The sequence below is a fragment of the Oryzias melastigma genome, linkage group LG6, assembly GCF_002922805.2.
Source record: "Oryzias melastigma strain HK-1 linkage group LG6, ASM292280v2, whole genome shotgun sequence".
NCBI lineage: Eukaryota > Metazoa > Chordata > Actinopteri > Beloniformes > Adrianichthyidae > Oryzias > Oryzias melastigma.
This window is the reverse complement of record NC_050517.1, coordinates 22,305,113-22,329,018: the sequence shown is the minus strand read 5'-3', so window position 1 is coordinate 22,329,018 and position 23,906 is coordinate 22,305,113. Positions and strand designations below refer to the sequence as shown.

Genomic DNA, 23,906 nt, shown 5'->3' with positions numbered 1-23,906 from the left:
TCCCACCATTTTGTTGCATCAGTAAAGTTAGTTTGGAGTTACGTGGGGCTGTGAGCTAGCGGGAAAGCGTGTAACCAGATGGATGATGGGAAGTTGAGGTGGGCTAACAACATGCTAACAGTCCTGCCCACAACTCATATTTTTTTTAATGAAATCCTGCCGCTCTGCAGAAACTATGTCCTAGAAAACAACACTTTTGAGAATAAATTAAAAGATGTTTGGAGTGGTACTTTAATCGACTAATGTAAAGCAGTAATCTGTACACAAAATATGGTACATAGTAGCTACTATGTCACACCTACAAGCGTTTTTGAATAAAATGTTTTTGTCTGCTCCTGATCCAGTGATTTGAATAAAAAATGATCAGAAATGCAATTTTAACTTTACATATCATCAAAAAATTGCCAAAATTTTAATTGGAGTGGGTCTTTAAGTCTCCTCGATGCTTTAAAAACTGTCGTAGCTGGAGTCCAAGAATTGTGCATACAGAGGTATCATTTAGGCTGTAAAACACTCTAAGTATAAATGATGACATCAGAAGCAACAGTAAAGGGTAAGAAATACAGCAAAAAAAAAAGCAGACTGACCTCAGACCTGTTCAAAATGTTCACAAATTACTTAACAGTTTCGAAACAATAAAATTACCCAGAAGTACTTACATGCTGGTTTGCCCTAACCTTTCTCCTTCCCCGCACACACTGGCTATCTGTCTCTGCGTGTGCACCTCATTACCTGTGTGGAGGTCAGCCGCAGTGAAGGTTAGACACCTAACCAACTGTGTCCATGTTCCCATACACCCTGAGCTCGTATCTTTGTCTTTCACCTCTCGCCTTTCACGCTCATTCTTTTATCAACTTTCAGTTGCACATGAACGTTTCATTTGTCTGTCTTGTATGTCCAAGTCCGTCTTACTGCTATTTTAGCTCTACTAGTCTTCCCACTGCACGTTTGCCACCCTGCCCCTCCATCCCAAGGTGACCCAGCCTCCCAATCCCCACTATCGGTCAGGCTCTGGTCCCTATTAATCCTACTTCATTTGTCCTGCCTCTCCCTTCCACTTTGGGAGGAATTTATGACAGTACCTTAAATGCTAATAGAGTCTAATCTGTGGAGAGCTTCGCTCTTTTCTAAGGACTCCTATCACTCTTTGTGCCACACGCATACAATGAATCCACACATATAAGGATGGAGCAAAACTGGTATGAAGAGAAAGTTCTCTTTGTGAATAGACAGCACATGTCCATTCAAATATATTTTCTCCCAAAAAACCATGTCCTTTTTGTGCAAAGGTAAAAATATATATATATTTTTGTCAAAACGCCTTAAATGAATCCTCTATCCAAGTTCAATGGCCAAGAGAAGAGTCCCTGAGAAATGAATATTGTCTTGGTGTCCTGTACTACCAGTGTACGTCTGCCTGCCTGGCCTTTGCTGTCATTCAGTGCTCGGAACAATTAACATGAAAACTCCTCCGTAATGTTTAGCCTCACTCAAGGATAAAAACCTGTCAAAAAATAAGTACTTCTTTTATGGGGAAAAAGTGTGTTTATAGGGGAGAGGATAAAACTGGACAATTTTATGCCTCACTAGTTTTTTCAGTGCCGGGGTAAAATAATGCACATTTTAAATGGATGTAATTACTAGTTGTCACTGGCAGTTATCCCAAGTCACTTTGTGCTTAAAAACGGAGTGAGGAGCAGTGGTTTGTCTTGAACATTGAAAGCTATACATTGAGCCCAAAAGGCTGTGAGGAGATAATAACTGTGGCAGCTCAGATCTTAGTCTCATCAGAACCACGATCACTAAAGATTAATCAGAAATAAATGAACGTTTCAAGGAACAAAAAAGGAAAATATGTTGTGGTGTTTACAGTAGAGCACAGACGCATGTAAAGGCTTAAACCAACCATCATCAATTAAACATTATAAACCCTTCATAGTAGTCTGTATCTAAGACTGAGCTATTCAGTCAACACAACTGACTGTATAAAAGATCTGGACAAAATGACCAAATACGAAGTAGCTATTGGCTCCAAGAGTCCAAAATCTATAGACTTCCATTGAGAAATAAACAGCTTAATCAGTCATTGTTTTTGTCAGATTAACCACACCTATTTTAGCATGTTCTTGCTTATATTTTTTAAACTCTTTTTTTTTAATCACAAGTTATAAATTCAGTTGCCTCAGTAAAAGCACAACATTCAAAATGCTTGACTGACAGATTCTCCCGAGCCCATTGTTAGTGGTAGGGGAGTGGCTTTCCAACAAACTCACTCCTGATTGGTGATAGTAGTTGTCATAGAAACCAACTCGGACCAATCAGGGCTTACGAACCTCTTCTTGCTCCAAATGGCGGCACCTGTGTCATAAAAAATGGCAACTGAATTGGCTTTGTTTTGCTGGAGCGGAAAGTAAGCCATTTTTCTATGAGTGATGTCACAGTCATTCAGTCCAGTTCTCCTATACAGTCAATGGTTCACACCAAGGTTAATTTCCTCAAGTAGTCAGATTACTTAGGCAGGAATGAAGCCTCATTTAAAGTCTGGTACAGGCCTCAGTAGCGACAGTAAAACAGAGAGAAGACAAAATAGCACAGACCAGAAGGAGGTGTATGGAGAGAATATAGTATCATTCGATTTGTGTGTGCATGTTTCTTGATTTCTAACTTGTGTCTGCATATTTGTGTTTAACTGGATTTGTTTGTACTTAATTCTTGACTTGTAACACATACAATACATTTTGTAACTGTGTGTACTTGTAATTGTGTATCCACATACACAGAAACTACAAAATACAAAAAAATATACAAAACGCAATTTACAAAACTTAAAATTACAGCAGATTAAAGCTAACTACACAAACAAACCTCTAAAAAGTATGCATGAATCACCTGATAAATAAACAAAAACGCACAAATCTAATTTGAGACTCTTCATGTCTCCAAGATTTGTGTGGTTTGAATTTTCCTATCAGCTGCTTTGAACATAGATTGTGAATAATATCTGGTGAAAACTTGGCATTTTCCCATTCCCTCTTCCGATATTTTTTCCTTTCAGATCATATTTCAATATTCAAAGATGTACACAGATCTGGTGCCAATCGTAGCACCTACATCACTGCTACAAACTTCTTGAAACAGCATTTTTTTGTCTGCTCCTGATACACAATAACATGAATAAAAGCAGAAAAGTAATTTTAATCTCAGTTTTCTCTATATGTCTTTAGAAAAATACTACAAGAACGTCTTAGAAACACCATTTTCATTGGAGTCTGTGTCTGAATCAAACAAACTCTGCAGGACTGTTCTAACAAAAAGCTCCCTGTAGTACTTAGAGGTCAACAGAAATCTTTTAAAATCCAAACGGCTTTACATTACAGTCCTGTCTGCCAGTAAAGAACCCCCATTCTCTGACAGGTGATAAGTCAAGTGATGGAGAAAGTGCTTTCCTCATACAGAAACCTCATTACTATATCATTATCGTTCTGAATAAATACAGCTCTTTTATTTCTTTCATGTGTAATTAGTCACCTTCTTAGATGACTTAAAAATTATACAAGTTAAATTGGAAATCTTAATAATTAATTATCCGAAAAAATAAAAGTGATTCCGAAATATTTGGACATTTCAGAGGAAATTCTCTACTTCAATAATCAACTTGGTTGCGTATAATTGCATTCATAATATCAATGGAGAAACATCATATTGGAATCCAGTGAGGCATGTGTGTGAGTGTGTGTGGAGGTCTTGGAAGTGTGCATGTCCATGCACGTGTTAATTCCAGTCTGGTCACTGGAGTGAGCTATGCTAGAGGAGGCAAAGCTGTGATTGCATTGAGCACTGTGCTGCGACCGGCAGACTTAATACCAGCCCCACTGGGCTGAGATCAGCTATTAAGATAAACCGGGCCAACTTAGTTTAATTCCTGGGCAGAATTACGCTGAAACCTGGCCTGTATTTGCATTCATGGAAATTTTATTAAAAGACTCATTTTGGCAAAGATTTAGGTTCTCCTGTTATGTCTAAAGGAAAAGAATTGCTATTTGCATGAATACATTATGCATGAGAGGCAGTGTGACATAAAAGCAGTTTTGGAACAGACGCACCTTTGCTCTAAAGCTTTTTATTCTAACACAAGAGGGTAATATCCATCCGTGTAAGTTGGGCTTTATTTGCTGTCCCAACCTCATTGAAATTGTTTCTTCTTGTTCTTTTACTCCAATTGAAATAGAAGAAATCATTTCCTTCAGTTTTGAAACACATCCGGAGTAACAAAAGCTGCTGAGGCTTCAGAGAGGCTTCAGTAATCAAGCTGTAATAAAGCTGGTCGTTCTGCAGTTAAAACACAGCCTGACAGTGAGCAATTGTTTCCTGTAACTGTGGCTACCCATAAGGCAGTTCTATTCTCATAATCACCTCACATAATGGATGATATGGGTCAACATGAAGGAGGCGTATTTTTCATGCTCACTGTTACCCAACCAGCCTATTCTTTTATACAACCCCAACGTGAGAGAGCGGGTTCACCGCCGAATTTTTTTTACTGGATTGACCTTGGTTTGACTTGTTTACCTCAAAGCATCAAAGGGAGGTCAGGCTCAAGGCCTTTACAAGAAAAAACAAGGAGACCCAAAACAGCTTGCGGTTTCTAGGTGAAGAAATTTTTACACAATTGCTTTACAGCGGAACAAGTTGACCCCAGAATATAATTAGAAACAGTGATGAATGCAGTCATATTTACTGAAAATCTCACAAAAACCAGAGAATTTCTGCTGAGCTTGAAAAAAAGGAGGGCAACCCTTAAGGTAAACTCATTTCATTGTCATATATGTGTTTATACAACAAAAATAGAACACATTATAGCCTCAGGTGACTTTTGCATGTTTTTAAATACATAAAAAACTAAATCCATCAGATTTATATAACAAAAAAAGACTTTTTACTGTAACCTGTCACAGACATGCTCACCACGTGATGTTAAGAGTAAATGTTCATATAAAGACGAATATTAATGTCTTTATAATTCAATAATAAGTCAATTTGTACATGCAAAAGCAAAGCTGCTTGCTCCAAATAGAACAACAGTCTTCTGCATTACTGCCTCCTATAGAAAATCCAGGTCATTTTAAGCTTTACTGTGAGATTTTACCCCACTGTGCGGCCCAGAGAAACCTCTCTGCCCCCAGCTCCATCTCCACTGCCTTAAACTTTAACAGTGGACAGTTAAAAATTAATAACTGATATCAGTGAGGGCTGTTTTACAGCTTTTGGCTGCAGCACAACATTGGCCGGCCTGAACTTCATAACAAGTGCTGCTGCAAAGAAGCCCCCGCCTGTCCAAACAGACGATTACATTCATTGAAATTTAGTTTCACTCAGTTAGTTTTGTATCTTTTGCTATGCTTTTATGCACATCTGTCCCAATAACTTGTTGTTTAAGGATTTAAAACGTTTTTTTCTATTTACTTGGATAAAACTAAACTTTTTGCATTGTAAATACCTAAAATGGCTGCAATTTAACATTTCAATATGTAGGATTTATATTCTGGGATCCAAAAAAAGGCTGGTCAGGGTTCTGACACATTTCATCTCCTCCCAGGTACGCTGGTTTGTCAACACATGCGTCCGCCTGTCCGTCTGCATCTTAGAGCTCCACGTCTGCAGACATCACAAAAGCTGTTGTCTTCTTCCGCCTGGAGCGCTCCAGGTTTACGTACCTCCACCGATCAGCCGAGTGGTGCAAAAACACAACCTTTTGTGCCTCCAGGCTGCACTAAAACAGGCCACACTTCAATCACAATTACCTTAATTAAGAAGGAAACTAAAGCTCAGCGTTTGCACAGCACTAGAGGAGTCAACAGGGGTTTAAATCAAATTTGAAGCTGTCTGAGCAAACTTATTGTGCTTTTCTTTTTTCAAATAACAAGTAGAGTGAACTATCAGTTTTCTTTGAACTCTTCCTCCAGAGAAAAATAAAACTTCTATCCTAAATGTCACAAATACTTGCAGAGAAATCCCTCTGAAAGAGGGCAACAAGAATCCGAGCAGTGAAAAGACATTTCTCACTATTAAGAGAAGTAAAAATGAACTCAAACATAAAAATGTTTCTCAACAATCCACATTTTCCCACATGAGCATTTGCCTATTTATGTTTTATCTGAAGAAACGACTCATCCGGGCAACAGAGAAGAGCCGGCGTCAGCGTTTTTTAGCCCGGCGCTGTTCTCTCCTCTCATTTTCACCGTTTCTCTCCGTCTCGCTCAGCCTCTTGCCATATGTTGTGCTTTGCATTTCCCAGATGAATCAGACGGGTTAAGAAGTGATGTGGGCACATACACAGTAATCCTTTATTTGCTTGATGAACATATTTGTTTACTCCAGGGTCCTCACACTTTGAGGTAATTACATCCCCTTATCTCAACCTCTAATTATGGGGTTTGTAGTACAATCGAGGTTCTCAAAGTCACTTGACTGAAACCTTTAGGAGGATTTGTTCTTGTTAGTTTAGGTTTCTATGTGTTGTGGGGCATCAAAAATTTAATTTTCTTTTATATTTCCAATAAAATGTTTGAAAAAAAAGTGAACAGATGTTGATTCAGTTGAACTTTGTTGTTTTGGAGCTCCAGCTTGTCAACCTGCTGGCATCCAGAGGTCATTGTTGAGGAGAGCTCACCGGGCTGCAGCGGCCTCTCCTGAAAACGAGAGCAGTAGCGCCGCTAATCTGAGAATTCAGGGGGATTAGGCTACACTGTTATTGTCTGTTTGATGAGGGATTAAATTTGGCTAATCCAGACTTTCATGTGGGATTCTTCATTTAAGATAGCAGCACAGTCTCATCGCAGCGTACCCACTGCTCCTCCACATTTTTCTTGAATTACAGCTAATTTAACCTTCTTGTTTCTCTAATTGTAAACATGTGTTACATTTTACTGATTTATTTTCAAACCTCGAGAAAATATTTCAGTAAATCAAGTCATCCAACTGAAAAACATCAGTTACGTTTTTTCTTTTTAATGACAGAATTAATGTTACAGCTTTAATAAACCAAACATTTTGCAGATTAAAATAAAAGACAGCATGAAAAATAAAATTAATAAGCATCCTAGATTGATCGAGAATCCTGTGAATATTTTATTTACAACAATTCAGATTTATTGAATCAAGGTATTATATTTTAGGTATTTGTGCAAACATAATTATTGCACCTATTTAGTTCTGTTTTCTTTTCTTGTTAATAAGAAAAAAAGTTATGAAAATCGCAAGACTTATTTTTTCTTTTTTCTAATTTTATTTTTCTTGAGAAGACAAATCACAATGAATTAAAATTTATAATGTAAATTCATTATGCTTTTTTATTTCTGTCAGAACATGAAAAGTGAAGTTTGGGGGTAAATAAAAATAAAAAAAGCAAAATGAGGATAGGAGAAAGAAAAACAAAGGGGTCATTTTTATATAACATGTCAGTACAGTTTAGAAGTGAAACGAAAAGTCTGTCCGAACAGGTTTAACATATTCCCTCCATTTTGAACACATTTTATAAAACCTGTTTGAATTCAATGTGTTTTTCAATAATTTTAGGAAAATTGTTGATAAAGTAAACATGTAGGTTCAGCTTTAACTCACAAAGATAAAACATCGTCATTGTTTTCTCCGTTCAGAATTTGATGGAAGTGAGTTTCTGAGATTTTCCTCTGTAGATGCAGCGACTCTCGTGGGAGGTACGTATATATAAAGGCAGCAACAATATTCTAAGTACCATTTTGCTGCACCGCCAACGCCCTGCTGATGCTTTCAGTTTCTCCGTACTTTTCATTCAGTCGATACAAAAGGATTCCTTAGATTACTTGCTGATACAAAAGCCCGGCCATAAAAATATACGATCTAATTGATTTGTGATGAATTTCTGAGTTTCACGCACGGCTGCTTGCACAGGAAACATGTTTTACAATCTCCCAAAATATGCTTGCTTGGGACAGACAAATAAAGCCACATATGTACATTGAAACAGTTAATAAAACTAAACCTGCTTAACAATCAGTGAGTGGGGGGAAGTTCATTATATCATCCGTTTATATCTGCACGTCAGCTTGTAAAATCCAGAGCATCGTCCCCTGCAACACGTGCAGCACGTCCTTCTTGCTGACACGTCCCTCCTCCTCTTCCTCCTTCACTCAGCTCTGACACCATTTAGAACAGTTGGCATCATTAATGGAAGGGATTGCCTCTAAATTGGCAACAATGAAAAGACAAATTATGAGTGGCAGAGTGCTGGAAAGAGTGGGGGGAGTTGAGAAGAATTAGAGTATTTGAATAATTTAGCCCCCTGTGGCTGGGATGGCAGGAATGTTATTCTGAAGAAAGGCCCCGCTGCTAGAGGAATGAGAGGCTGTAATGAAGCGCCGGAGTGTGTCTGCGCGGGAGTGTGGGCGACAGTCGAGTGCGGCTCCACCTCGGCGTCTTTGAATCGTATTTCCTCATTTAGCAATCAGACTGGTTAGAGAGTGTTGGTTTTGACATGAGCCCTGTGTGTTTTTCTTTTTGTTAGAAACAGAGGAGCGGTTTGACGTGTCAGCACTGACGCTTTGTTTTGCAAGCAGACTTTCTCCAAGCCATTACTCTGTTCACCTGCAACTTCATGCAACTGTACATCCAGTTGACCACAACCTTTGATAGTGTGGTGTAACTTTTCCTGTGCATTAATGAAAGAAGATATAAAACTGTTAACCCCTCCAAATATGGTGCAATCCATGGAGCATTTGTACTGGGTTAGCCAAAGAGACGGTGTCTTGTAAATGTGTGTGGATGTGGATCTGGTGACAGCTACGTCCCTCATCTGTCCCCGACAGCGCTATCTAGGGACCCCCTCCCAGGCCTTCTATGAAGCAAAAAAAAAGAAGGGGAGACACCCCAGACACCTCCGCACTCTCAACTCCACTCCTGCCTTTGAACACTTCTTCTATTTCAGTTGCAACTTGTCTAGAAAACTCTTGCACTCCATCCCTCACACAGCTCCTTATAAGAAAGAATTCTCTCCATCCCTTCTCTCCACCGTCTCACCTGCTTTCTACCTGCTCTCCCTCTTTCTCTGCTGGCACTTGTAATTATCTTATGCCTGGGAGACAGGTTTTAAGCAGAGGTGTCAGGCCAGGTGCTTCCTGACAGCTCGGGATGATTAGGAGAATTCTGGAGTTCTGTCACTGGTATCCATGGTGCTCCCCATGGCGACCAGGATGCTTTGTTGTCTCAGCAACAATAACGACTCTTAATTTGTTGACAGGAAGAAATTCATCAAGACCTGGGTGGCTCTGCAACCCCAAAAACAGGCTCTCCGGGGGGTTGGAAGCTCCAGTCGGGGACCGGGAACTGGACTTCTGATGGAGAGTGGAAACTTTTGCAGCCTCTCCTCATTTTGTTCACATACTTTATACACTTCTGCTACTCGCTTTTCCTTCATCTCTTTCCAAAGAAGACATCGAAAGACTTCCTGGTATTTCCCAGAGTGCATAGGCCCAGTAATGTGTTGTCAATTTTGCAAACTGTAGCGTGGGTAACTCTCCTTCTATTATAACTGTTATTTTTGGGGGATTACAAGAAGCCTGAGCCCCCCCTCCCCCTCCCACACATACACCTCATAAATGTTGGATTTGAGCTTCTCCACTTTGTTGCAGACTCTCAGTATAACAATTGAACCACAACGCTGGTGGGACACAGTACATTCCCGAATCACACGTGCACAGTTTCTACAGGTGAGGGAAGTGTTCTGCAACAACTTGCAACAACAAGTTTTTAATTATAACACAAAAATACTATAACGTTATCAATAATGCTGTAAATTAAGTTAAATGAAGCAGTCACTTTACTAGGACCTCGTTAAAAAATGTCTAATAAGCCAATCGCATCTCAGAAATTCAATACATTTAGACATGTAGACATAGTCAAGACAATCTGGTGCACTTATTAATGAAAAACAGATTGGGAAAGAAAGAGGATTTGAAGTGACGTGGCATGATTGTTGGTGCCAAACGGGCTGGTCTGAGTATTTCATAAACCTTTGATCTACTGGGATTATCACACACAACCCTCTCTAGGGTTACAGAGAATGGTCAGAAAAAGAGAAAGTATCCAGTAAGTGGCAGTTCTGGGCCTTGTTGATGCCAGAGCTCAGAGGAGAAAAGCCCGACTGAATCCAGCTGATAGACAGACAACAGTAACTCAAATAGCCACGGGATGAGTCTCCTCAAACCATAAAACCGGATCATAGAATCAGACTTTGTTGTCAAAAACATGAGAGCATAGAGCCCATCCTGCCTTGTATCAATAGTTCAAGCTGGTGGTGGTGTAATGTGTTAGGGATATTTTCATGGCACACCTTGGGTCCCTTTGTGCCAATTATGAATGACCACATCCTACCTGAGGATTGTGGCTGACCATGTCCATCCCTTTATGACGACAGTATCTTCTGATGCTACTTCCAGTAGGATAAGGCTCTATGTTATATAGTTGGAATCATCTCAGACTGGTTTCTTGTACATGGCTGGACTCAAACGGCCTCCACTCACAACAGATCTCAACCCAATAGAGCATCTTTGAGATGTGGTAGAACAGGAGATTGGCGTCGTGGATGTTCAGCCGACAAATCTGCAGGAACTGTGTGATGCCATCTTGTCAATATGGACCAAACTTTCTGAGGAGTGTTTCCAGTACCATGAAGGATTAAGGCAATCCTGAAGGCAAAAGGAGTCCAACCCGGTACTAGCAAGGTGTACCTCATAAAATGAGCCAGTGAGTGTATTGGTGAGTGATGGTTATTAGAAGATAAGAGCACAAATAAATCCATGTTGATGTAGGACATGTTTTTGCTCTGTTTAAAATCTGCATTTATTTTCGGTCACAATACTTTTGCTTGCATCTAAAGTGACATCATTACAGCAGTTTAGGAGAATGTCAAATAAAATTAAAAAAAATAACTTCATGGTTTCACATCCAAATGTAGGAAGGGTTCAGAAGCAGGAAGCATGAAGTTAGTTGTGCCAGTCCAAACAGTTCCCGACAGCAAAGAGAACCAGCAATGCAGGCAAAATAGTCCTGCAGATTCTGTCCAAAGGGAAGAGAATGCTGAAAGCACATTTCAAAACTTTGATAAGATAAGAGCCTAAACATTCCAAAATGATCATCCAAATCTGATTGATATTAAAGTTCTATATGTACTTCCTGAGTTCCTGCACAACTTATAAAAACCCACAAAACCTCACTGACACTCTGATGCAACATGCTTACACATACACAAAAAAAACATTTGCCAGAGAAAACGATGGCCTGTCCAAATGCGTCCGAGTGATTAGCAAGAGAGTTTTCAGTAAGAACACATTTGAGATGTTTGCATGATGAACCCAGCGGGGGAGGAGCCCTTCAGAAGCACAAACACATGTGTGCAAGCGCATACATACCGTTTGTGGGGCGGAGGGTGCCGGAGCGAGAAGGCCTAATTGAGGGGAGATAATGAGTGAGTTTGGGCCACCCCGCTGGCACCACCGGGGATGCGCTCCTTCACCTCTCATCACGTCTCCATTCTCTGGCAGAAACAGGATGCTCAACATGCAAACAGGCCTCTCTGTGATGCTTTTATTGATTTGCCATCATAAAAGACCTGGAATTAATATTGATTCAAAAACATCCCCATGATGAATTCATCGCGTATTTCGTATGTTGGATGCATTTTAATACTAGGAAGGGAAAAAGGAGAAGTGAGACCAAAATAAAGCAGCTGTTCGCACACATTTGAAGGAAAAGAGGGTTCACTTTGAGAAGTAAAGAGAAAAAAAAACAAGTTAAGAGGGAAAGTTAAGTAAAATGCTGATATAGGCAGAAGCAGCTACATAGTGAGCATTGTTCGCACTCTTTCTTGCAAATATAGAAAAGATGAATACTTGAGGGGAATAGAAGCTAATTAAAACTAAGATCAAAGCCTCCCTCTAAGTGTTTTTCCTCGACACATCCGGGAAAACTTAACACACTGCTTTTATTTTTCTGCCACCTCAGATATTCCATTTTGGGGAGAAAAAGACAAATACAGGGAACTTTCTTTGAGTACATATTGTTAACTAATTATCACATTCAATTTGCTAACACGGCCGGCTAACACAAACAGAGGGTGTTAGTCGGGGTCAGTCCTCTCTGACCTTTCTACACATGCCTGGAACAAAGATAAGCTCAAATTCTGAATAAATATCTCTTTATAAACAATGATTTTTCTAATCCAGCACCGAGCAATTAAGACTCGAATCTTCATCTGCATTAACAGTTGAATTAATTTCTATCGTGTGTGTGTGAGGATGTGTGTGTGAGAGGAGCCACGGGCGCTGATAGATCCCTCCGACGCTCCGCAAGGATTACACCCCTAATCTACACTGTCACTCTGAATGAGCCCATAGACACACACTGCACCGAGGGGTGTGGGAGCTGTCATGTCTCGTTACAGTACAGTCGCTGTAGCTTCACACATGAAAATCCACATGTGCACAAACACGTAGAATCCTCACCCACAATGGATTCTGACACAGTTTACATACTGTGCATATGCTCACTTTAAGATTCATATTCCACTGAGTGCTGCCCTTAAAGATTTCTTGCTGCTGTCCACAATTTTTTTTCCCAAAACGATTTGTCTCCCTTACATTTTTATCCCTGAAAATAAGGGGATAATTTCCCTTCAGCAATTCAATCAAAATGGCACATACGTTATTTTTTTTTATTTGCCAGAGCAGGGAGATAAAACCAAAATTTTTTCGGATAATACTTTGGGTCATATTGTTTTGATCAGAGATTTACGAATTCACTAAAAATAGTTCAGGTGGTGCTCATTGCCATTGGCCGTCCATTCCAAAGACAGACACCCACTCACACCTATAGGACAACAGAGAATCACCGCTTAACCTACACAGCATGTTTTTGGTTTGTAGGAGGAAGTCCCGGAAGAAAACCCACGCACACATGAGGAGAACATGCAAACTCCACACAGAGAGGACTCTGCAGGGATTTGAACCGAGGCCTTTTTTCTGTGAGACAAACAAACACCCCCAAAAGACCCTCTTACCTCCTTCTCTCCCACAAGTTTTAATCAAATGTATTATTAATACCATCAGCTGGAGCCTTACCATGAACGTGCCTTCAGTTGATGAACCATGAAAGTTGACGTCACTCCTCAAGAGGTAGACAAAGGTCACAGTCAACATGGATGCTCTCTGGAAGGAAACATTATTACCTGGTTCATTCAGGATTGTAAGTGATTGAGTTGTGCTGTAATGTGACACTGCATCAGGTTTGAAGCACACAGGTCACCCTAACCCTTCCCTCCTCATCAGCCTCACCAAACCCCTAAAAGGCCTCGTCACGCAGATCGATGTCCTTATTATACACAGATTTGCATACTAACATAATGGATCTGAGGCTTGATCAGACCTGACCAGCACATGGACACTCAGCTGTGTATCCAGAATTCGCTGTAATCACAGACAACATATTGGACTGGAACAGTTCAGTTTTGGATAATAGGAAAAATAAATTATATATCTTCTTTTTTCCAATTAGGGAAAAAGTTACACTTTTGACAACTTTTCTGTTGAACTAAAAATATTTCCTGCAGACTTCTGCACTTGTGAAAATCCCTTTGAATCTGTCAAACCATCAGCTGTTGATCATCTCTGAAGCTTTACAGAGTTTATGTTTAAAGACAGACTTTCTGGAGAATTCATTTCAAGCTGGTCTATCCCAACTCTGTTATTCATGAAATGCCTGTTTACTAATTGTTAATTTACTTCAACAGACTAAATTAGAACCTTTTTCATCAACAATTCTCGTTTTCTTTTTGTTTAATTACTTTCTTTGGCTGTTTTGAATGCCGTTTCAGCTCATTAAAAATAAATATTATGCTTGGTATTATAAACATAAAACAGGAATTATGCTTGCAGTTAAGCATAAAGAAAAACTATTTGTACCATTACTGTTTATATGCTTACAAATGAAAACAACAGTAGAAAATAACATTTTTGGAACAGTTGCTCAGTGGTAGGTTTTCCACAGATTTAATGTCTCAATCTTCATTCTTGATATGAAAAAGATATTTAATTAAAAAACATGTTAGCTATTCGATAAAACTCTGACATCACTTAATATAACAAAGCAAAGCTGCTCTTGAGTCCTCATTTCTGTTCTTTACTGATGTCCACCACTACACAATAAAACCATTAAACAGTTAAAACACTAAAATATGAATAATTTCTGGTCACAAAAGAAAAAAGCTCCTCTATTCATGACAAAGCCGGTTTAGATTTTCCAGTATTGTGGTAACAGCATGAACTGGTTGGATTTATTTGGAATAGCTGCCAGAATGAACCACTTTTTTAAAAAAAATTACCACTTCAATTTGAAAAGTAGTGAAATAAAACAACACTTTCTGAAAAGACAACTTTGGTAAAACAAATAATGGCAGGCCACCACACACATAAAAAAACAAATCCAACAATAAATGCTCAAATTCTTCACCTTGAAATATTTCAATACAAAAGAAGAATTGCAGAATATTCACTATTCAGGAGAGGAACTGAGTTTAGCTAAATGAAAGAAAATATATCTGTTCTAATCATGAAAATGTTGATGTGGGAGATCTAAGAGCAGGAGATGCAGAACCAGATATTTAAGAACTAATTAAAAAAGCTAAATGACATGGCTAAGACCTAAAGACCTGAACCTAAATATGTCAAAGCCTCAAACAAAACCAGAAATATGAGAATAACTATCTGATTGGGAGTAATGGACATTATGGCATTTATTACAATAAGACAGAAAGTCAGAATTGGAATTCTTCCCCTACCCCTCTCATTTTTAGGTCATTTGAAGCTTCAGAGGTGTCCAAACTCTGAATTCAAATACACTATTTTTCCATAATTCTCCATTTGGAGAGATGCTGTAGGAGTAGTGGAGCAATTCAGATGTGGCCTAAGTAACAGAAACTGAATCCACTGACTGATCATCCAAACTTATGTGTTAAAGCAGAGCAGAGTTTAAATATCTGAAGATAAAACAGGAGTGGCCCATATGAAATTCTAAGATTGTAGACCACTTACTGAGCCAATAACGCAAAAATGCTCATGCACATTTTTTCCTACTGGTATCCTGCTAGCGACGTCTTAAGATGCAAGGTTAAGGAGGAAGTAGGTGAGACGCAGAAATTTTGTACAAATTTTTCACTTTTTCAACCCGGCTCACTGCGCAAGAAGCTCATTACTGTTGTTCAAGTGATAAATCTTTTTGCAGCCTGACTGTTAGAATTTATGAAATGAGACGTACGGGTGTTTACGTATCACTCGCCCTCCCCAAATATGCAGCATTTGAGTGAAAGCCAGTACGACAGCGCATAGTATCAAAAGTGCATGCAACTTGCAATATTACAAGTACTTAATAATACACTTACCACACGTACAATGTAATTTTCATGACGTCTTATGAGGTAGTTACAAAAGCCACAAGTTTATGGCAAGATACACCCCTCAAGAAGCCCAATGAGGCAATAGTTTTTGTGATATTGAGCATTATAAATAAAATTGAATTGAAAAGATGAGACCGTTCCTCTCTACGACCCTCCGCGACCACCCAAAAACCTGCAGCACTCGTACGGGTCAACCCCCACATGGGTGCATGAGACTAAGGCACTACTTTTGGTCTTAAGACTTCACAGTTAACATTTAAAAATATATAAAGAAAAAAAATGGATACATTAATAGATTTGGAAATAAGAATTTTCAGGAAAAGCAAGCCAATTAACAAACTACTTTACTTTTTGAAGTTTGAGCATTTTTAAAGTTTGAGCATAATTATCTCAACTCTGCTGTTGCAACACACTACACGCAAGCAGTTTCACAAAAACACACACGATGGAAACCCAGTTGTTTACCGATAACAATGTGGGAGGCTTCATTGGGCAATTTGGGATTAAATGAGCAGGACAGGGCAACAGTGCAGTCCCCTGTCACTCAGCTGATGGCAGATTAGTTGTTTGAGTGGCAGCCATCAACTACCATTTTGCAGACACACACACACCCACACACACACGCACACACACTTGCAGATGTCAGCACGGCTACCTGTGTTGACAGCTCTGGCCATAGGTCTGTCTGTCCAGTCGTGCCTCATCGTCCATCCATCTTCAGGTCGGGCATCAAGCAAATCACTAAACTCTGGATCCTGGTTTTACGTAATGCTGTTGATATTTGTTGACACATCATGTTTTAATTTGCTTAAAAAAATTAATAAAATTGAGCAAACAAATGGCGGCACAATAGGAAAAGGCTGAATGACGTCTGGGTGGATTCATAAAAGTCCCCAAGGGCAGCTGTGGTCAGTCTGATTAGACCTGCTTATTGCTACTTGCACACTTACAAGCACACACCAACACACGCGGAGAGTTACCCCGAATTGACCTGACATAATTTTGCCTCGCAGCCATGTCACCGACTATGGGAAAGGTAAAAGTTTGGACATTGAGTGAACTCAAACAACCTGTCAAACAGATAAACCTTCAGCAGTTTTAAACAGCAAATGGCTACAAGAACAGATTCCACTGTGATGTGTTGAGAAACAATAAAAGACAGGAACAATGTTAACGTTCACATAAACATCTGAAAAACATATTTTAGATTAGCCAGTGTTCTAAATAACAGTCAGAAATACAGTTGTTTTTTAATATTATTATTTCAATTGATTTTGATTAAATTGATGAATTTCATTGAGCTGCTCAAAAAGCAATGAATTAGGTAGATGATTAGATTAAAGCATAGTAACAGCAGAGGAGAGTGTCAGGATGTGTCTAACACCTCGAAACAAAAACAAGTTTTTTATAAAAAATGAATTCACCTTTGCCAAATTCTTCAAAATTAAGAAGATAGATTTTACCTCAGAGCTAATTTTGCAATGAAGTTTGAAATCACTGTTCATATTAAAACCGAGATTTCACACAAAATGTTGTAAATGTGGAGCTAGAAGACCCAAATCTACTGTGGAGGGGTGACAGAAGCAAAATTACTTTCTGTTCTTTCCTTTTTGGTCTTTCTGTTTTGTCTTTAAAACGTTAAACACTCAATTCCATCCAGTCTTTGTTGTTTTGTAGTTATGACAACAGTGAAGTGACAGATAAACATTTTTTTATTTGTTAAATATTTCTTACCATCATCGGCATAGCAATGAGCTGAAAATCTGTCTTTTTTTATCTTTAGAATGGAGCGCGAAGGAAGAAGAACAAAACAGGTCTTAAAACAGAGCCCTGTGGAACCCCAAATAACAGTGGAGCAATTGAAAAAATACCATCCAGAAATGTTTACAATTTTTCTTTCCACCAAATGTGATTTAAAAAAATCAATCAGGTGCTGTACCATAAAACCAAACCACAAAGCCTGGATATTGTGGGGGGTTGTTTCTGAATTTGTAATAGACCCCAAATTTTGTATTTCAAAATTTCATTTTATTATTTTTCTTCTGTTTACAAACTGTAGCATGGAAAAAAAATCGTCAAGATTGTTGTTATTGACATACTTTTACTTATGCATGAAGTCTGTGCTGCTCCTTCAGAAGAAACACATGATGGATAACCTGTTTGTAGAAGTCTTCCTTTTCTTTCTTCAGTGTTAAAAGTCTCTCTGTCTCAGTGGAGATCACTATCAGTGACGTGTCTTAACAATTTCTTGAGTTTAGGGGTTTAAAAACAAAATCATCCATTTAGAAATTGATGCTGAACAATATTAAAGTGTAATTGGACGGCTGCACTTGTCTTGCTGCCACTAATTCTATTGTTCTTTAGATGTGGCGTCACATTCTCCGGGCTCACCAGCGCCCTCTGCCTTGTGGCATGCGTACTGCGGTTGTTCTTTTGTTTTTGTTTTTTTTACCGAAGAACCCACACAGAAAAAGGTAATCATAGAAAAGACATGTCTAAAAAAATAACATTTGATTTTTAATTTTAATTTTAAGAAGTGTGTTATTTTTATGCAATTAATTAATTTTTTTAGCTATATTCTGCAGGTGAGGCTCTGCAAAATATCTGTCCTCCAGCATACTTTTGGCACCACTGATGCCTGAGTTTGCCATAACAAAACCATGTATTTTTAACTTTAGAAATGTCATTATCAGTATTAGTCCAGAAATCTGGCTAAAAGACAAACAGGTGTAAAAACCAAGATGACAAGCTTGGCTGCAGCCTTGAAAAAGGTGAGTATGACCTTTGCTTTCCTGTCGGATACACTCTAAAAAACTCTCAGAACGGTAAAATCTTAAGGTCAAATAATGCAGATAAATCCAATAAAATAAGGATGACAGACAGTTCTCACCATCAGTTGCCCAAATGATGTTATCAGACACTCTCAACAGAGCAGTTTCTGTCCAGGAAGACCACTTTTTTCAAAATTTTTGATGGAAAATTAAAAGAGCATAAACTTAAACCTTTTTAAACCTTTAGCTGAGTAAGTGTTTTAAAGCTGTACTCTCAAATTCACTCTACAACTCTTAATTGTCCTCATAGCTTGTTCCAAAGTTTCTAAAATATCACACGCTTTAAAGCAGAAACTTCCCTTTTCTCCGTGGTTGCATTCCCATGGTAGTTTGCACAAACCCCTCCGGCAAAGCTTTATCCCCAAGCTAACATGCTGCAAAGCCTCTGAGTACCCCGATGATCAAAGTCGCCCATTTGTTTGAACACACTGAGACAGAGTCATTAGAAATGCATATTACACGACAGCTATTGCATATTAACACAGTCAGGCAGCCAATTAATCATTAGCTCATCAATATCTCATTTGCATGAAATTATTCTCTTTTAAGAGCTTGTGTCTGAGGTGACGGGGTGAGCTCATCGATAATGCTAATGTCCCTGTGGGCCTGGGAGAAGGAAGCGAAGGGGGAGAGGTGGGAGCTGGTGAGGGGGAGACCTTGTTCAAGTGTTCGACTCGAACTTTAAATATCATACGAGGGCCGTACATTCATTTCATACCACAGAGTTATTGAAATAAACATGTTTAACTTACAGAAATGCAGACTGATTCACATGAGCGCTCGTCCACATGTGCTGCTGGCAAGGCCAGAGCGAGTGGAGTGTCTCAAGGTCGCCTGAGGCTCAGGGCCCCTATAGATTAGAGCTGTGTTGTGTACGCATGTGGACCCACCACACCTCTGTGTGTGTCAGTGTGTCTGGGAGGGATGGTAGATGAAAATGGCAGCACTGGGAAAGATTCTGTCACCTTCCCCTAAAGAGGATGATGAGCTGTGCCATCCTTGTTATCCATCAAGAGATTGATTTTCCACACAAGAGAAGAGTTAGAAATATAACATGAAAAGACATCAGAGGAACTGCCACCATATGTGTATTTGCATAAAACACATCAATTGAGATCATTTACATAAAGCTACATGACATATTCCTAAAGTGTAGTAATCTATTTTTTAAAATACTTTTTTTTCACAAGATAAACAGCAAAAATCTCAGCTCAGTTGTTGGATTAAATTACTGTAAAATCATTTCTTTTCACTTAGGATTTAAGATATTAGAACTTGTATTGGTGTTGTTTTTAATATAGCATACAGTCACCAACTACTTTTAGTGAGTTTATCTTATCAATGTACTTTTGAACAGTAGTCGCTTCTTCTTCATATTTTTATACTTCACTGTGTATTTTTATTGAGACTACTTTGATTTGTGGGGTCAAATTGGAACACATTATGTTAATTTAAAAATATTTTTTTGGAAATCCAATGAAAAATATAATACAAGGGGCAAAACAATGGTACCCTTTGGATTTGGATATGGTTTATTTTAAGTAGTAGAAACAAAAATAAAACTAAATGAGACAACAGAAATATATCTATACAGAGAAAGCATTACAGCACAAATCGCAAACAACAAAACAAGAAACAAAAGTTTAAAAAATAGAAACGACGCTGACAAATTAGTCTTCATTTTTTATATTCATGCATGTATATAAAAGGCCTTAAAAATATCTTAAATTTAACTTGAATAAACTTGTAGGAACCCTGTTTTAATGCAATCTACAATTTTACAATTCCATTGTCCAATCTATCCTAAAACCGAGTAAAATTCAATTCAAGAAAAAGAAATCTGAAACTACACTGCATTAAATTGCATTTCATCACATGGGGATCACATTAACATGCAGTGTTTTCAGTTGTGGTCATATAACAATAAGTGATGCAAAAAGACGTATGAACCGAGTTCCAGTAAAGAGAATTTTCTTAAAAACTTGACTTTAACTTGAAATAAAATGTTGCATAAGCATCTCTACCTTGGATATATATCTTATCTAAGAGACATATGAACCTGGTAAGGTGTTTTTTTAACCCTCAACTTTTTCTTAAATATTAGGAATATGCAATTTTATTATCCATAGTGACAAACTGATAATTTTTTTTTCTCTTGCTACCCATTGCCCAGCAGTTACCTAAAGCAAGATGAATAACTATTTTGGTTTTCACTTCTCTTTTACACTCATTTATTTAACAAAAACAGAATAAAAAAATAGAAGGAGTTAATCTGGAGTCTAGTATAATAAAGAAATGAGAGAATAAATGAAAAATTAGAACTGAATGTTTGAAAGTGTCATTTTTTATTGTTTTGTTTCAACTCATTAACTCTGAAGATGTTGCCGGTGACAACTAAATAAAACACTTACATATCTTAACTGTTTGATCATTGACATGATAACCACAAACCAGCTGATTCCAAAAGCAGCTTCGTATAACAGCACAAAGCCAACTTTCACTGCAACAGAATCAGCCGATTCATTTTGCCACAAATAAGTGTTGCTTTTCCCCACTTCTGAATCTGCTGGAGTTTAATTAAAGTTCCACTACGATCATCTTTTGATCCAATGTAAAAGCGTTCTCAGTGTTTTTTTATTTATGATTTTGTTGCTTTTGGCCAAAATAAAAAAAACGTGTTGTTTTCTAGGACATAATTTCTGTAGAGGGGCAGGATTCATTAGAAATTTGCCTCTTAGTTGTGAGCGAGACTTTTGACATGGAGTGAGCTGTTTTCATTTACCATCATCCCTTGGAATACACACTCTCCCACTAGCTTACAGCCCCTCACAACCCTAAACTAACATTAGTGGTGCAACAAAAATGGCAAGTAATATCAAAGCAATCCAAATCTATAGTTCTGAGCCAGATGCCAGCTCAAATACAGAAAGGAAAGATTTTCATGGATTCAGTCGTCTGCAAGTGGATGCATAGGAATGAAGTGGAACAGGAAGACTTGTGGCCTGATAATTGCAATACAAGTTCGAAGAAATACTCAGACAGAGATTTAATCTTAATTTTCTTTATATTCATCCTCTATTTTAAGAAAAATACAACAGGAGCATTTTTAAAAAACACATTTCATTGGAGTGATTCTTAAATTGCGTTAATTATATGAATTATGGTAGTTAAAATAATGTAATTACTAGAGCTAATGCACCTGTGTAAAAGTTAAATAGCTTTTATTTAGAAAAATGGGATTGATAAAGGTTAAACTGGACTATAACCTATCAAATTTCTTCATGTTCTCTGTAATTCTTGTTGATCCTTACCTCTGTTTAGCTGGTAGAGGAGATCCAGGTATGCTCGGGTGATTACGAAGCATGAAAAGGATCTCCTCTATTTGAGACTTTTTATCGATCAGAGCCTCCTTCTCTCTCTGCTCACTTTTGCCTCTTCTCTTTTCTTTGTTACCGGTCCCTGTTTATACATGTATTTCACTATGCCGTCTCGTTAGTCGTACCACTACTTGTCCCCATCACCTTTGTTAAAGCGTGTCAGACCAACGGAAATATCGGCACGTGTGTTAAATGTGTCTGATAGCCACATCTGCGTGTGCTTAATTCAAGTGTTTGTGTTTGAGGATGCACTTGAGGCCTAATTAGAACTGTTACAGCAGCGCAGGGAGAAGTATAATGGCACATAATGAAAAATGCCAAATTTCCTGTCCAATAAAAGTGAAATTGATTAATGAAAAGCACTTTAAGATAGAAGAGGTAAAGCATTGTTGGATATAAAAAATGATGTATTAATCCTCTGCTGTTACAGATGGTTCAACCCTCCTGACAACTGTGATTCTGTCGAGACACTGTTAGCATGCATAATTATGCTAATTAAGACCTAATTAAGCTCTAATTCTGTGGAGAGTCTCTTTCTTTGGTAGTAATTCAACACGACTCAGCATTTAACACTTCTTAAAGAATTCCACACCCCCAGTGATTCATTTGTAGTCCTTGTTTCATTTTTTAAAAGTGTTTTAGAGACGTGTGGGCCTCCGCGCTGGTCAAACAATGATGTAAAAAAAGGCAGAGGTTGGAGGAGAAAAAGGCCTGAAGCAAGAAAAAGTGAAAACTCAGTGCGCTTGCATGGGCAGACCTAATAACTGGGAGAAATTAGAGTCGAGACACTTGAAAGCTTCAATAATTTTGACACAGATCATCTATCAAAAGTTAAAACTCTTATTTTTGTAAAAGTAGTATGACAGCAACATTATCTTTTGGCAATTCCTTTGATTTGTAGATGTAATTTTGCATTTTTTCCCCCCATGTTTCTCTTTTCACTTGCTCATGTGGAATGAGATCCCCAGCAGGGTGACAGGACATTGTTATTTTGAATGACGGACAGATCAGAAGTTGTTACAGTGCATTGCGTCAGAGAGGAAGGAAAACTGTCTGACAGCAATCCAGGATGTATTCACCAGTGACGCTGAGTAGTTACAAGCAGTGACTCTCTCTGTCATTAAAACAAAGCCATTACAAACTTGACATGGCATCTGTCACCTTAGCAATCATCAGAGGTCAGGACTCCTGACCTCTCCTTGTCATGGTGCATGTAGTGATCACCTCACTGATTGGCCGCGGCACCCAGGAGCAGAAACTCTTTCATAATGCTTCTTAAATCCTATAGGCCTAAAAAAGAATACGAAAAAAAAAATAAATGAATAAATTGGAGTACTTTTTTTCTTTGTTAATCCCATTGTTGGCATTTTAAGAAATTATAAGGCAGAAAGTATAATATTTTAAGGCTCTGAAAGCCCTCACTACACACACTTTGTACACTTTTTCTGAGGCAAAATTAACATTTTTACACTTTTCTCTCACATTTAAATTCTCAAAGTTTAAACCTTCATAGAAACATGTTTATTCGTTTATTTGGCAGAGAGTTTGACACCGGGTGTCCTTCCTGACACAACCCTGTATTTGTTTTATCCAGGCTGGGGACGGGTACAGGGAGAGCCAGACTTAGGCCCCCTTGTGGCTGCATAGTTAGGCAGGAGCGTGAAGGGTCTTGCCTAAGGAAACCGCTCATTATAGAATGAAATGTATATAAATGTGGCAAACTGAATGTATTCTGTGGCACAGAGAAGGTTGATTGATAAGATTAACAGCCAATCAGGGCGCAGAACAGAGTACGCTGTAAAAAATAAATAAATGAATAAATAAACATACAAAAGTGCATTGCAACATAAAAAATCTTCAAAACGAACCCATTCTCACTAATCATCATATATGGATGTATGGTTAGGGCCCCCCCACGTCACTTTTTGTCGTTTTGGATGTCCCCAACTCGTCGAATTTTTCAGTTTAAGTGTAAGTTGAACTTTTTTTATTTTACATGGCTCCACGGCCAAACAGGGCGGCACACATTTAAAGTTCAAAGAACAAAAAAAAAACATCTAAAATGTTAAAAGAATTCCAGATAAAAAATATAGATACATTAAATAAAAAACATAAAAACACCAGATATAAAAAACAAAAAACAAAGCTAAAACAATAAAACAGTAAAACACACTAGTAGAGTCTCATGCCGTGTCAAAAGCCTAGCGATAAAAATTG

General features: G+C 38.3%; 1 protein-coding gene across 5 annotated transcripts in view; it reads right to left on the bottom strand.

Moving 5' to 3' along the window:
- Positions 1-23,906, bottom strand: part of LOC112152479 (transcription factor Maf) — a 99,998-nt gene that overhangs the window by 64,409 nt on the left and 11,683 nt on the right. Inside the window, exon 1 of one of the 5 annotated variants that reach the window (XR_004948081.1) lies at positions 22,851-23,900. The exons of 2 other annotated variants lie outside the window; for them this stretch is intronic. The gene's annotated coding sequence lies outside the window, so the exon portion shown is untranslated. Of the gene's footprint in view, positions 1-13,151; positions 13,433-22,772; positions 23,901-23,906 lie in introns of those variants that run through there. 2 more of the 5 variants (XR_004948082.1, XR_004948080.1) reach the window with 2 other exon arrangements.